We start from the raw sequence: 15,182 nt of genomic DNA, 5'->3' as shown, positions 1-15,182 counted from the left end.
GTCTGTGGTGTTTTGTATATAATAATATTAGTAAAATAAGAGAGTTTAGTCATTTAAGAAAAGGATGGCTAGATAGTAGCAGTGGAGAGAAAAGAAAAGTCAAGAAATATTTAGATGGTAAATTAAGAATGTGATGCTGAATTGGACCTGAGTGACATAAAAGAACAGGGCTTCAATAGATGAAACCAGATTTCTGGTTTGCAGAACTGAATGACTGGTGATGCCAGTCACTGAGTTATGGGACCGCTTATAAAGAACAGGACTTCCCTTGTGGCTCAGCTGGTGAAGAATTTGCCTGCAATGCGGGAGACCTGGGTTCAATCTCTGGGTTGGGTAGATCCCCTGGAGAAGGGAAAGGCTACCCACTTCAGTATTCTGGCCTGGAGAATTCAATGGACTATACAGACTCCAGTATTCTGGCCTAAAAAATTCCCTGGAGTGTACAGTCTATGGGTCACAAAGAGTTGGATACGACTGAGTGACTTTCACTTCACTTCACTTCATAAAGAACAGGAGCCAGCTGAGCTAAAACCTGGGTTAAGAGCATCTGAAAAAAAGTAGGGGCAAACATTCAAAAATGTCTCCAAAGCGAAAAATAACATGTCATATTTGAGAAAATGAAGAAAAGCCAGCATGACTGAAGGTGTGGTATTGGCAAGGAAAGAGCAAAACTGAGGCTGGAGAGCTGGGTTCATACTAGGTAATGTATAGTTCTATAGGTTATCATAAGGGGTTGAGAAATTATACAAAATGTTTTAAAAATTTAGTGGTTTTAAGCCTGGAAGTTTGTAGTTTGACTTAAATGCTATGACTAGTATTCTGTGAAAGTGAAAATCCCTCAGTCGTGTCCAAATCTTTGGACTTCTATACAGTCCATGGAATTCTCTAGGCCAGAATACTGGAGTCTTTGTCTTCTCCAGGGGATCTTCCCAACCTCGGGATCAAACCGGGGTCTCCTGCATTTCAGGCAGATTCTTTACCAACTGAGCTATAAGGGTAACTGTTTGTAAAATAAATTGAGATAATGAAAGAGGAAAGAAAAATATGTCAATTTTTGAAAAGTAGAAACTTCTTAAGGATAAGGCCTTGGAATAGACATGCGCCTCTCAACCTCTTTCTGATTTTTCCCAAATTTAATTAATTCCCAATTACCCTGATTTCTCAGGTCATAAATGTCATAGGATCTCAATAAAAATATTATAAGCTTAGTACCAGATCACCATAATGATGAGAATATCTTAAAGCAATTCATACAAATTCTTTGGTTTCCCTGTACATATAAAAGTTATCTTTATACTGTAGTCTGTTAGGTATGCAATAGAATTAGACCTTTAAAAGTGTACTTACCTTAATTAAAAAATATTAATACTTTATTGCTAAAAGAGGCTCTCATCTGAGCCATCAGTGAATCATAATCTTTTTGAAGTAATATAATCAAAGATCACTGATCACAGATCACTATAATAAATATAATGAAAAAGTTTGAAATATTGTGAGAATTGCCAAAATGTATCAGAGAGACACAAAATGAGCACATGGTGTTGAAAAATTGATACTTATAAATTTGCTCATAGACCTTCAATTTTTAAGAAGTGCAATATTTGCAAAACAGCAAGGAATGAGATATGTGTGTATTTGACAAAATTCAATATCCTCTCAACAAATGAAGCACAGAAGGAATGTAACTCAACATAGGGCTTCCTTGATGGCTCTTTGGTAAAGAATCCACCTACCAATGCTGGAGATGAGGGTTCAATCAATAGTATCCTTTCCAGAAGGAAATGACAACCCACTCCAAAGTTTTGCTGACAATGCTCATGGACAGAAGTGCCTGGCGGGCTACAGTCCAGGATCATGAAAGAGTTGAACACGACAACTAAACAACAAGCTCAACATAATAAAAATCATACATGACAAGCCCACAGATAACATCATACTCAAATGTGAAAGTCTGAGAGTTTTTTCTTTAAAATCAGGAACCTCACAAGGATGTCCATTCTCTCCACTTCTATTCAAAGCAGTATAAGAACACATTAGGCAAGATAGAGATGTAAAAGGCATTCAAATTGGAAAGGAAGAAGTAAAATTGTCTCTGTTTGTAGATGATAAGATATTATATATGGAAATTCTTAAATACTCCAGAAAGATACCTTTTAGAATTAACAAACAAATTCAGTAAATTTGCAGGATACAAGATCAACATGAAAAAAATCATTATAATAACAACAAGCCATCAGAGAAATTAAGAAAGCAATCCTGTTTTCAACAGCACCAAAAATAATAAAATACTTAAAAATAATTAGTCAAGGGAGTGAAAGATCTGTTGGCTGAAAACTGTAAAACATTGAGGAAAGACACTGAAGAAGACATAAACAAGTAGAAAGATATCCTGTTTTGGGGTTGGAAGGATTAACACTATTAAAATGTACATATCACCAAAAATGATCTACAGATTCAATGCAATCCCTGTCAAAATTGCAATGGCATTTTTTCATATAAATAAAAAGCAATCTTAAAATTCATATGATATCACCATATACCTTGAATATCTGAGGAAATCTTGAGAAAGACAAAAAAAATCTGAAGCATCACTCTTCCTTATTTCAGACTAAATTTCAAAACTATAGTAATCAAAATAATACAATATTGGCACAAAAATAAGGCACATAGGCCAGTGGAACAGAGCTTAGATATAAACCCTCACATATATGGTCAAACAATCTTTGACAAGGGTGCCAACACCAGTCAGTATGGAAAGGATAGTCACTTCAATAAATGATGCTGAAAAAAATTATTTTCTACAGGCAAAAGGATGAAAATGGACCCCTGTCTTACAGCACTGAAAAAAAAAATTTGAAATGACTTTCAAGACTTAAATGGTGGCTCAGATAGTAAAGACTCTGACTGCAACGTGGGATACCCGAGTTCGATCCTTGGGTCAGGAAGACCCTTTGGAAAAGGGAATGGCAACCCACTCCAGTATTCTTGCCTGGAGAATTCCATGGACAGAGGACCCTGGCAAGCTATATAGTCCATGGAGTCGCAAAGAGATGGAAATGACTGTGCAACTAACTCTTTCACTTTTCACATGCAAAAGAATGAAACTCAAATACAGTGCATTTAGATGCTGGACCAGTATATGATAAAGGCTTCCTAAAGACATTTATGTTCAAGAAACCAAAGAGATTATACATTCTGTGGTATCAAGCAATAAGTCATAAGGTTTTTGCAAAAATAGAAAAATCTTTATTTAAACCAAATTTTTTAGAACATTTGCCTTTTGTTCTTATGACTGTATCAAAACAAATTCCTTCCTTCCAATTTGAAAGTAACTGGAAAAAATTCAGGGCCTTTATTTAGGGCTGGTTTAATTGATTTAATCTTTCTCTTCTTTTGTTTCCCTTTGCAAGCCTCTTTTTAAAAATCTAAAGATAAAGAGAAAACAAATCTAGATTTATCAAATGCAGCTTACAGTTTGTTGCAGAAAATTATAAAGTTTTAGAAGAAATTATTTGAGTGCCAATAAAAATAATACTTTAAAAAAACAGAAGGGAAAGTGATATATTTTAAAAAAACAGAAACCTTCAAAGGTCTTTCACAAGAAATTGAACAGATGGGCAAATATGCAGCCTATTTGCTCTTTTTGTCCTTGAACATGAACTCTGGGGAAAAAGTGAAGTATGGCTAAGAGCTACTCACATAATTTGTTTTTAGTGTGTTGGAAGAGTTTAGGTACAAAAAGCACCATTTACACTAGAATGAAAGCTAATATTTATTATTTCTCTGTAATTGCAAAATACAACCCATTTGAGAGGGATATTTTTAAAGGACTTTTTTTTTTGTCATGAAATGCTTATATTTTCATCAATTCAATTAATGGACATTTTGGAAACACTTCTTTGAACCTCAGTTTCCTCACCTCAGTTTAATTTTAATAAAATTAATATCTACTTTTGTAACCTGGTATATTAAATGAGAAATTGTATAATATACTGAAGCTGAAGCTCCAATACTTTGGCCACCTGATGCGAAAAACTGACTCCTTAGAAAAAACCCTGATGCTGGGAAAGATTGAAGGCAGGAGGAGAAGGGGATGACAGAGTATGAGATGGTTGGATGGCATCACCGTCTTGATGGACATGAGTTTGAAGCAGAGCTCAAACAGAGCTGAGCAAGCTCTGGGAGTTTGTGATAGGCAGTGAAGCCTGGCATGCTGCAGTCCATGGGGTCACAAAGAGTTGGACAACTGAGTGAACTGAACTGAACTGAACTGACATAATATACTAACCATTATTCCTGGATAAATGCATATTTCTTCAACTTCTCACTAAATATGTGGTTTTTATTCTTTTTAAAAATAAGGTATAGCTGATTAATAAACAATGTTGTGATAGTTTCAGGTGAACAGCAAAGGGACTCAGTCATACATATACATGTATCCATTCTCCCCGAACTCTCTGCCATCTAGGCTGCCACATAATATTGAGCAGAGTTCATGTGTTATACAGTAGGTCTTTGTTGATTATCCATTTTAAATATAGCAGTGTCTGTATGTCCATCCCAAACTCCCTAATTATCTTTTCCCCCATTTTTTCCCCCAGCAACTACAAGTTCATTCTTGAAGTCTGTGAGTGTTTTTAAATTCACTTGTATCATCTCATTTTAGATTCCACATATATGGTATGTCACAATATTTCTCCTTCTCTGTCTGACTTACTTCACTCAATATGACACTCTCTGTGTGTGTGCATACTAAGTCGCTTCAGTCATGTCTGACTCCTTGTGACCTTGTAAACTGTAGCCCACCAGGCTTTTCTGTCCCTGGGATTCTCCAGGCAAGAATACTAGAGTGGGTTGCCATGCACTCCTTCAGGGGGACCTTCCCAATCCAGGGATCAAACCCACATCTCCTGCAGCTCCTGCATTACAGGCAGATTCTTTACCACTGAGCCACCAGGAAAACCCACGCCACTCTCTAGGTTCATCCATATTGCTGCAAGTGGCATCATTTCATTATTTTTAATGGCTAAGAAGCTGTGTTATTTATTCTTAATGCTGACGTCAGTCAATGTGAACTCTCCTAAAATCTAACTCAAATAAGAAAATCACAAAGCACTGGAATTGGAGCAGAAAGTAAAATGCACCTCTAATTTGAAATCTTGCCAGAGTCAGTCTGTGTCATTAGCTAAATGTTCATTGACAGAAAATCTATGTCTTAATTTTAGTATTTATAATTCAGTTCTAGATCATAGGATTTGTAGGAATGCCACTATCAGAAATGTCAGACTTAGCTGTGTATATTTTCTTACATGTGCTGTAGGGCCACAAGTAAAGATTAAGTAAACTGTATGTTTTAATGCAAGTGCATATCAATCAATCCAGTGTATATTTATTAAGTGCATAGAACTCTTTAGGTACTTCAAAACTTGTTATCCATGTTTATGTACCAGGGTAGTTGGGAGAACAAAATAGAACTGCATCATACATTTATAAAAATAGAGGGAAATACTTAACATTGCACAATAAAATATAGATAATGTGTTGTTTGCTGCTCCATAGAACATACACAATCTTGTCATGGTGAGAGACTTGCATAACTCAGTGAAGCTATGAACCATGCCATGCAGGGCCCCCCAAGATGGATGAGTCATAGTGAAGAATTCTGATAAAACCTGGTCCACTGGCAGAGGGAATGGCAAACCATTCCAGTATTCTTGGCTGGAGAACCCCATGAACGGTATGGAGAGGCAAAAGATACAAAACAGGAAGATGAGGCTCCCAGGTTGGAAGGTGTCCAACATGCTACTGGGGAAGAGTGGAGGGCAATTACTAATTGCTCCAGAAAGAATGAAGTGGCTGAGACAAAGCATAAATGGCATTCTTTGTGGATGTGTCTGACAGTGAAAGTAAATCCAATGCTATAAAGAACAATATTGCATAGGAACCTGGAATGTTAGATTGATGAACCAGGGAAATTGGATGTGGTCAAGAAGGAGATGGCATGATTCAACATCAACATCAGGAATCAATGAACTGAAATGGACAGGAATAGAAGAATTTAATTTATATGGCCATTATATCTACTACTGTGGGCAATAATCTCTTAGAAGCAATGGAGTAGCCCTCAGAGGCAACAAAAGAGTCTGAAATGTAGTGCTTGGGTGCAACCTCAAAAATGAGAGAATGATCTCGTTTCATTTCCAAGGCAAACAATTCAACATCACAGTAATCCAAATTTATACCCCAATTACTAATGTTGAAGAAGCTCAAGTTGACTGGTTCTACAAAGACATACCAGACCTTTTAGAACTAACACCAAAACTAAAAGATGTCCTTTTCAACATAGGGGATTAGAATGCAAAAGTAGGAAGTCAAGAGATACCTGGAATAACAGGCAAGTTTGGCCTTGGAGTACAAAATAAAACTGGGCAAAAGCTAACAGTTTTGTCAAGAGAATACTGTGGTCATACCAAACAACCCTTTCCAACAACCCCAGAGATGATATGAATGTCAACAAATGGTCAATACCAAAATCAGATTGATTGCATTCTTTGCATCCAAAGATGGAGAAGCTCTACAAAGTCAGGAAAAACCAGACTTAACTCAAATTTGTTGTGATTATACAGTGTAGGTGATGAACAGATTCAAGGGATTAGATCTGCTAGACAGAGTGCCTGAAGAACTATAGATGATGGTTCATAATGTTGCACAGGAGGCAATGACCAAAGCCATCCTTAAAAAAAAAAAAAAAATTGCAAGAAGGCAAAATGGTTGTCTGAGAAGGCTTTACAAATAGCTAAGGAAAGAAGAGAAGTGAAAGGCAAGGGAGAAAGGGAAAGATCAACTGAATGCAGAGTTCCAGAGAATAGCAAGGAGAGATAAGAAGGCCTTCTTCAAATAAACAATGCAAACAAATAGAGGAAAACAATAGAATGTGAAAAACTAGATATCTCTTCAAGAAAACTGGAGTTATCAAGGGAGGATTTCATGCAAGTATGGGAATGTTAAAGGGCAAAAATGGTAAGGACCTAACAGAAGCAGAAGAGATTAAGAAGAGGTGACAAGAATACACAGATGAATTATACAAAACCATTTTATTGAGCCACTCACATAATTTGTTTTTAGGTAGAATAGTGACTCAGATAAGCAAGATGGTGTGGTCAGTCTAGAGTCAGACATCCTAGAGAGTGAAGTTAAGTGGGCCTTGGGAAGTGTTACTATGAACAAAGCTAGTGGAGGGGATATAATTCCAGCTGAGCTATTTAAAATCCTCAAAGATGATGCTGTTAAAAAGTCCTGCATTCAATATGTCAGCAAATTTGGAAAACCCAGTAGTGGCTACAGTACTGGAAAAAGTCAGTTTTCATTCCAATCCCAGATGCAAAGCTAAAGCATGTTCAAATTATCATACAATTGCACTCACGTCATATGCTTGAAAGGTTATGCTAAAATCCTTCAAGGTAGGCTTCAGCAGTATGTGAACTGAGAACTTCCAGAAGTACAGGCTTGATTTAGAATAGGCAGAGGAACCCGAGATCAAATTGCCAACATTTGTTGGATCATAGAAAAAGCAATGGAATTCTAGGAAAACTTCTGCTTCATTGACTACAGTAAACCTTTGACTGTGTTGATCACAACCAACTGGAAAATTCTTAAAGAGACAGGAATACCAGACCACCTTACATGTCTTCTGAGAAACCTGTGTGTGAGTCAAGAAGCAATAGTTAGAATGAAACATGGAACAACTAAATGGTTAAAAACTAGGAAAAGAGTATGACAAGGCTGTATATTGTCACCTGTTTATTTATCTTCTATGCAGAGTTCAGTTCAGTCATTCAGTCTTGTTCAGCTCTTTGTGACCCCATGGACTGCAGCACACCAGGCTTCCCTGCCCATCACCTACTCCTGGAGCTTACTCAAACTCATGTCCATCGAGCTCATGGTTCCACACCATGGGAAATGCCAGGTGGATGAATCAGAAGCTAGAATCAAGATTGCTGAGAGAAATATCAACAACCTCAGATATGTAGATGATACCATTCTAGTGGCAGAAAGTAAAGAAGAACTAAAGAGCCTCTTGATGAGGGTGAGTGAGAAGAGTGAAAAATTGGTTTAAATTAAAAAAACTAAGATCACAGCATCTGGTCTAATCACTTCCTGATGAATAGAAGAGGAAAAAGTCAAAAGTTAAGGCAGTGATAGATTTTTTCCTTGGGCTCCAAAAATTACTGCTGACCATGTCTGCTGCCCTGAGATTAAAGATGCTTGCTCCTTGGAAGGAAAGCTGTCAAATCTAGACATTGTATTAAAAAGCAGAGACATCACTTTGCTGACAAAGCTCTGTATAGTCAAAGCTTGGGTTTTCCAATATGGATTTGAAAGTTGGATCATAAAGAAGGCTGAGTCCTGAAGAATTGATGCTTTCAAAATGTGGTGCTGGAGAAGGTTCTTTAGAGTCCCTTGGACAGCAAGGAGATCAAGCCAGTCAATCCTAAAGGAAATCAACCTTGAATATTCATTGGTAGGACTAACGCTGAAGCTGAAGCTCTGATAATTTGGCCACCAGATGTGAAGAGCCAACTCATTGCAAAAGACCCTGATGCTTGAAAAGATTGAAGGCAAAAGAAGAAGGGGCTGGCAGAGGATAGATGGTTAGATGGCATCACTGACTCAGTGGCTATGAATTTGAGTCAACTCTGGGAGATAGTGAAGGACAGGGGAGCCTGGAGTGCTGCAGTCCTTAAGGCCGTAAAGAGTTAGGACTGAACAACAACAAATAGGCTGTTTGACTTCAAAGGAGGGAAATGATGCATGTTCTGAGATGGTCTGAGAAAGCTTTGTGGAGAAGGAAGGTGTTGATAATTAGATAAGTAGGTTTTAAAAGGAGGATAAAAGAGGAAGGAGTATTCCAAGAAGAAAGGTGTGAAAGAGGCACAAAGGAATGAAAGAGACTGTGTGGTGATAAATAGATCAGTTGATTACTGAGGCTGTAGAGGGAGATTTATAAGATACTATTGGAAAATATTTTGGATAAGTAGAAAGAGACTAATACATTTCCCCTCAAGTCTTTCCTATTAGGTTTGATGTATTAATACCAACAATAGCATTTCCAAATATATAGAATATCTCTACCTATGCAAGATAATTATATGTTACCATGGGGAAATTCTAGGAACTATCAGTCCTTAATTGATAGAATTAGTTTATTAAGTTTTAGTTTAAATTACTTTTATGGTTTTCATACTCCTCCTACCAGCCCCCAGCTGTGCAGTTTAAATGAAATTAAATTATACTGTAGTCCACTAGCAAATAGGTCTGCTAATATATGAACTTTTCAAGTTTGTGTAAATCTGTATTTGTCAGTCCTCACTACACATTTCTATTGTCATGTGTTAAAATATTTGATTTTGAATGACATCCTACTTCCTACTTACTATTTTTATATCACTGGGGATGGAAATAATAGGATTATCCCTTGATTTAACTGTCAGTCAAGGGACACTTCTCTTGGGAAAATCCCATGGACGGAGGAGCCTGGTAGGCTGCAGTCCATGGCATCACGAACAGTCGGACACGACTGAGTGACTTCACTCTCATTTTTCACTTTTATGCATTGGAGAAGGAAATGGCAACCCACTCCAGTGTTCTTGCCTGGAGAATCCCAGGGATGGGGCAGCCTGTTGGGCTGCCATCTGTGGGGTCGCACAGAGTCGGACACGACTGAAGCGACTTAGCAGCAGCAGCAGCAAGGGACACTTCAAGCTTAATATAAAATTTTGAAAAGCCCCTCAATCTGCCAGAAACTAATGGTTTTAGGAATATTCCTGGCTTTGTAGAAGAGAGCTCAATTATAAAATGTTTTCCTATATCATAATGAGTATTAATAAATTTTATCCAACAAAATTCTCCTTAACTGAAAATATATTAATTTTTTTTTTCATTTGAGAAGGAAAAGCATCATTTGTTACAGGGTATTTTCTGCCTTATATATATTCTAAAGTTACCAAATCAATGAAGAAATTGATATCCATTTTTTGTTTAAAAAAAAAAAAACAGCCAACAAAGGGAAGGAAAATAAAAATGACTAATATTTAAATAGAAATTTTTCTGAGAAAAGCATATTTTGGTAAATATAGTTTCATTTCATAGAGGTTTAGTTTTAAATTTACCAAATGCTCCCAGTTTCTGGGGTGAAATTTATTGAAAAACCAAAGAAAAGTGTAAGGAAGATAGAAACCAAAGCATTGCCTTTATTTAAAAGCTAATAATATAAGAGAGAGCTTCCCTGGTGATTAGACAGTAAAGAATCTACCTGCAATGCAGGAGACCCTGAGTTGGGACAATCCTCTGGAGAAGGAAAGGGCTACCCACTCCAGTATTCTTGCCTGAAGAATTTCATGGACAGAAGACAGTGGTTGTTTTTTTTTTTTTTAATTTATCTTTTATTTTAATTGGAGGCTAATTACTTTACAATATTGTGGTGGTTTTTGCCATACATTCACATGAATCAGCCATGGGTGTACATGTGTTCCGCATCCTGAACCCCCCCTCCCACCTCACTCCCCATCCCATCCCTCAGGGTCATCCCAGTGCACCAGCCCTGAGCACCCTGCCTCATGCATAGAACCTGGACTGGTGATCTATTTCACATATGATAATATACATGTTTCAATGCTATTCTCTCAAATCATCCCACCCTCAGCTTCTCCCACAGAGTCCAACAGTCTGTTCTTTACATCTGTGTCTCTTTTGCTGTCTTGCATATAGGTTCATCGTTACCATCTTTCTAAATTCCATATATATGCATTAATGTACTGTATTGGTGTTTTTCTTTCTGACTTACTTCACTCTGTAGTTTTTATTAGTGGGCAAATGACAGTCTTAAAAGTGAACTTAAGAATTAAATAGACATTTATACTCAACAGGCTGAACTGGAGCAGGGCCCCTGGAAAGGCAGAGTGACTTCAGAAGAATATCTTTATCAACATATAAAAATCATTGCCTTCTACTAACCCTGGGGTTCTTAATTTCTTCCTTTTCTAGTTGCTTTAGGTGTAGAGTTAGGTCATTTATTTGACTTTTTTCTTGTTTCTTGAGGTATGCCTATATTGCTATGAACTTTCCCCTTAGGACTGCTTTTACAGTGTCCCACAGGTTTTGGGTTGTGTTTTCATTTTCATTCGTTTCTATGCAAATTTTGATTTCTTTTTTTATTTCTTCTGTGATTTGTTGGTTATTCAGCAGCATGTTGTTCAGCCTCCATATGTTGGAATTTCTAATAGTTTTTCTCCTGTATTTGAGATCTAATCTTACTGCATGTGATGAGAAAAGATGCTTGGAATGATTTCAATTTTTTGAATTTACCAAGGCTAGATTTATGGCCCAGGATGTGATCTATCCTGGAGAAGGTTCTGTGTGTGCTTGAAAAAAAGGTGAAATTCATTGTTTTGGGATGAAATGTCCTATAGATATCAATTAGGTCTAACTGGTCTATTGTATCATTTAAAGTTTGTGTTTCCATGTTAATTTTCTGTTTAGCTGATCTATCCATAGGTGTGAGTGGGGTATTAAAGTCTCCCACTATTATTGTGTTATAGTTAATTTCTCTTTTCATACTTGTTAGCATTTGTCTTACATATTGCAGTGCTCCTATGTTGGGTGCATATATATTTATAATTGTTATATCTTCTTCTTGGATTGATCGTTTGATCATTATGTAGTGACCTTCTTTGTCTCTTCACAGCCTTTGTTTTAAAGTCTATTTTATCTGATATGAGTATTGCTACTCCTGCTTTCTTTTGGTCTCTATTTGCATGGAAAATCTTTTTCCAGCCCTTCACTTTCAGTCTGTATGTGTCCCCTGTTTTGAGGTGGGTCTCTTGTAGACAACATATGTAGGGGTCTTGTTTTTATATCCATTCACCAAGTCTTTGTCTTTTGGTTGGGGCATTCAACCCATTTACGTTTAAGGTAATTATTGATAAGTATGATCCCGTTGCCATTTAATCTATTGTTTTGGGTTCGAATTTATACACCCTTTTTGTGTTTCCTGTCTAGAGACTATCCTTTAGTATTTGTTGGAGAGCTGGTTTGGTGGTGCTGAATTCTCTCAGCTTTTGCTTGTCTGTAAAGCTTTTTATTTCTCCTTCATATTTGAATGAGATCCTTGCTGGGTACAATAATCTGGGCTTTAGGATATTTTCTTTCATCATTTTAAGTATGTCTTGCCATTCCCTCCTGGCTTGAAGAGTTTCTACTGAAAGATCAGCTGTTATCCTTATGGGAATTCCCTTGTGTGTTATTTGTTGTTTTTTCCTTGCTGCTTTTAATATTTGTTCTTTGTGTTTGATTAGGGCAGAAATAAATGCAAAAAAAAAAAAAAAAAAAAAAGACCATAGCAAAAATCAACAAAGCCAAAAGCTGGTTCTTTGAAAGGATAAATAAAATTGACAAACCATTAGCCAGACTCATCAAGAAACAAAGGGAGAAAAATCAAATCAATAAAGTTAGAAATGAAAATGGAGAGATCCCAACAGACAACACAGAAATACAAAGGATCATAAGAGACTACTATCAGAAACTATATGCCAATAAAATGGACAACGTGGAAGAAATGGACAAATTCTTAGAAAAGTACAACTTTCCAAAACTGGACCAGGAAGAAATAGAAAATCTTAACAGACCCATCACAAGCACGGAAATTGAAACTGTAATCAGAAATCTTCCAGCAAACAAAAGCCCAGGTCCAGACAGCTTCGCAGCTGAATTCTACCAAAAATTTAGAGAAGAGCTAACACCTATGCTACTCAAACTCTTCCAGAAAATTGCAGAGGAAGGTAAACTTCCAAACCCATTCTATGAGGCCACCATCACCCTAATACCAAAACCTGACAAAGATCCCACAAAAAAAGAAAACTACAGGCCAATATCACTGATGAACATAGATGCAAAAATCCTTAACAAAATTCTAGCAATCAGAATCCAAAAACACATTAAAAAGATCATACACCATGACCAAGTGGGCTTTATCCCAGGGATGCAAGGATTCTTCAATATCCACAAATCAATCAATGTAATGCACCACATTAACAAATTGAAAAATAAAAATCATATGATTATCTCAATAGATGTAGAGAAAGCTTTTGACAAAATTCAACATCCATTTATGATAAAAACTCTCCAGAAAGCAGGAATAGAAGGAACATACCTCAACATAATAGAAGCTATATATGACAAACCCACAGCAAACATTATCCTCAATGATGAAAAATTGAAAGCATTTCCTCTAAAGTCAGGAACAAGACAAGGGTGCCCACTTTCACCACTACTATTCAACGTAGTTTTGGAAGTTTTGGCCACAGCAATCAGAGCAGAAAAAGAAATAAAAGGAATCCAAATGGGAAAAGAAGAAGTAAAACTCTCACTGTTTGCAGATGACATGATCCTCTACATAGAAAACCCTAAAGACTCCACCAGAAAATTACTAGAGCTAATCAATGCGTATAGTAAAGTTGCAGGATATAAAATCAACACACAGAAATCCCTTGCATTCCTATACACTAATAATGAGAAAATAGAAAGAGAAATTAAGGAAACAATTCCATTCACCATTGCAACAAAAAGAATAAAATACTTAGGAATATATCTACCTAAAGAAACTAAAGACCTATATATAGAAAACTATAAAACACTGGTGAAAGAAATCAAAGAGGACACTAATAGATGGAGAAATATACCATGTTCATGGATTGGAAGAATCAATATAGTGAAAATGAGTATACTACCCAAAGCAATTTATAGATTCAATGCAATCCCTATCAAGATACCAACGGTATCCTTCACAGAGCTAGAACAAATAATTTCACAATTTGTATGGAAATACAAAAAACCTCAAATAGCCAAAGCAATCTTGAGAAAGAAAAATGGAACTGGAGGAATCAACCTGCCTGACTTCAGGCTCTACTACAAAGCCACAGTCATCAAGACAGTATGGTACTGGCACAAAGACAGAAATAGAGGTCAGTGGAATAAAATACTAAGCCCAGAGACAAATCCATGCACATATGGACACCTTATCTTTGACAGAGGAGGCAAGAATATACAATGGATTAAAGACAATCTCTTTAACAAGTGGTGCTGGGAAAACTGGTCAATCACTTGTAAAAGAATGAAACTAGAACACTTTCTAACACCATACACAAAAATAAACACAAAATGGATTACAGATCTCAACGTAAGACCAGAAACTATAAAACTCCTAGAGGAGAACATAGGCAAAACACTCTCTGACATACATCACAGCAGGATCCTCTATGACGCACCTCCCAGAATATTGGAAATAAAAGCAAAAATAAACGAATGGGACCTAATTAAACTTAAAAGCTTCTGCACAACAAAGGAAACTATAAGCAAGGTGAAAAGACAGCCTTCAGAATGGGAGAAAATAATAGCAAATGAAGCAACTGACAAACAACTAATCTCAAAAATATACAAGCAACTCCTACAGCTCAACTCCAGAAAAATAAATGACCCATTCAAAAAATGGGCCAAAGAACTAAATAGACATTTCTCCAAAGACATACAGATGGCTAACAAACACATGAAAAGATGCTCAACATCACTCATTATCAGAGAAATGCAAATCAAAACTACTATGAGGTACCATTTCACACCAGTCAGAATGGCTATGATCCGAAAGTCTACAAGCAATAAATGCTGGAGAGGGTGTGGAGAAAAGGGAACCCTCTTACACTGTTGGTGGGAATGCAAACTAGTACAGCCACTATGGAGAACAGTGTGGAGATTCCTTAAAAAACTGGAAATAGAACTGCCTTATGATCCAGCAATCCCACTGCTGGGCATACACACTGAGGAAACCAGAAGGGAAAGAGACACGTGTACCCCAGTGTTCATTGCAGCACTGTTTATAATAGCCAGGACATGGAAGCAACCTAGATGTCTATCAGCAGATGAATGGATAAGAAAGCTGTGGTACATACACACAATGGAGTATTACTCAGCCATTAAAAAAATACATTTGAATCAGTTCTAATGAGGTGGATGAAACTGGAGCCTATTATACAGAGTGAAGTAAGCCAGAAAGAAAAACACCAATACAGTATACTAACGCATATATATGGAATTTAAAAAGATGGTAACAATAACCCTGTATACGAGACAGC

The sequence above is a fragment of the Bos mutus genome, chromosome 3 (genome assembly GCF_027580195.1).
Source record: "Bos mutus isolate GX-2022 chromosome 3, NWIPB_WYAK_1.1, whole genome shotgun sequence".
Taxonomy (NCBI): Eukaryota; Metazoa; Chordata; class Mammalia; order Artiodactyla; family Bovidae; genus Bos; species Bos mutus.
Note: the sequence above shows the minus strand (reverse complement) of the source record.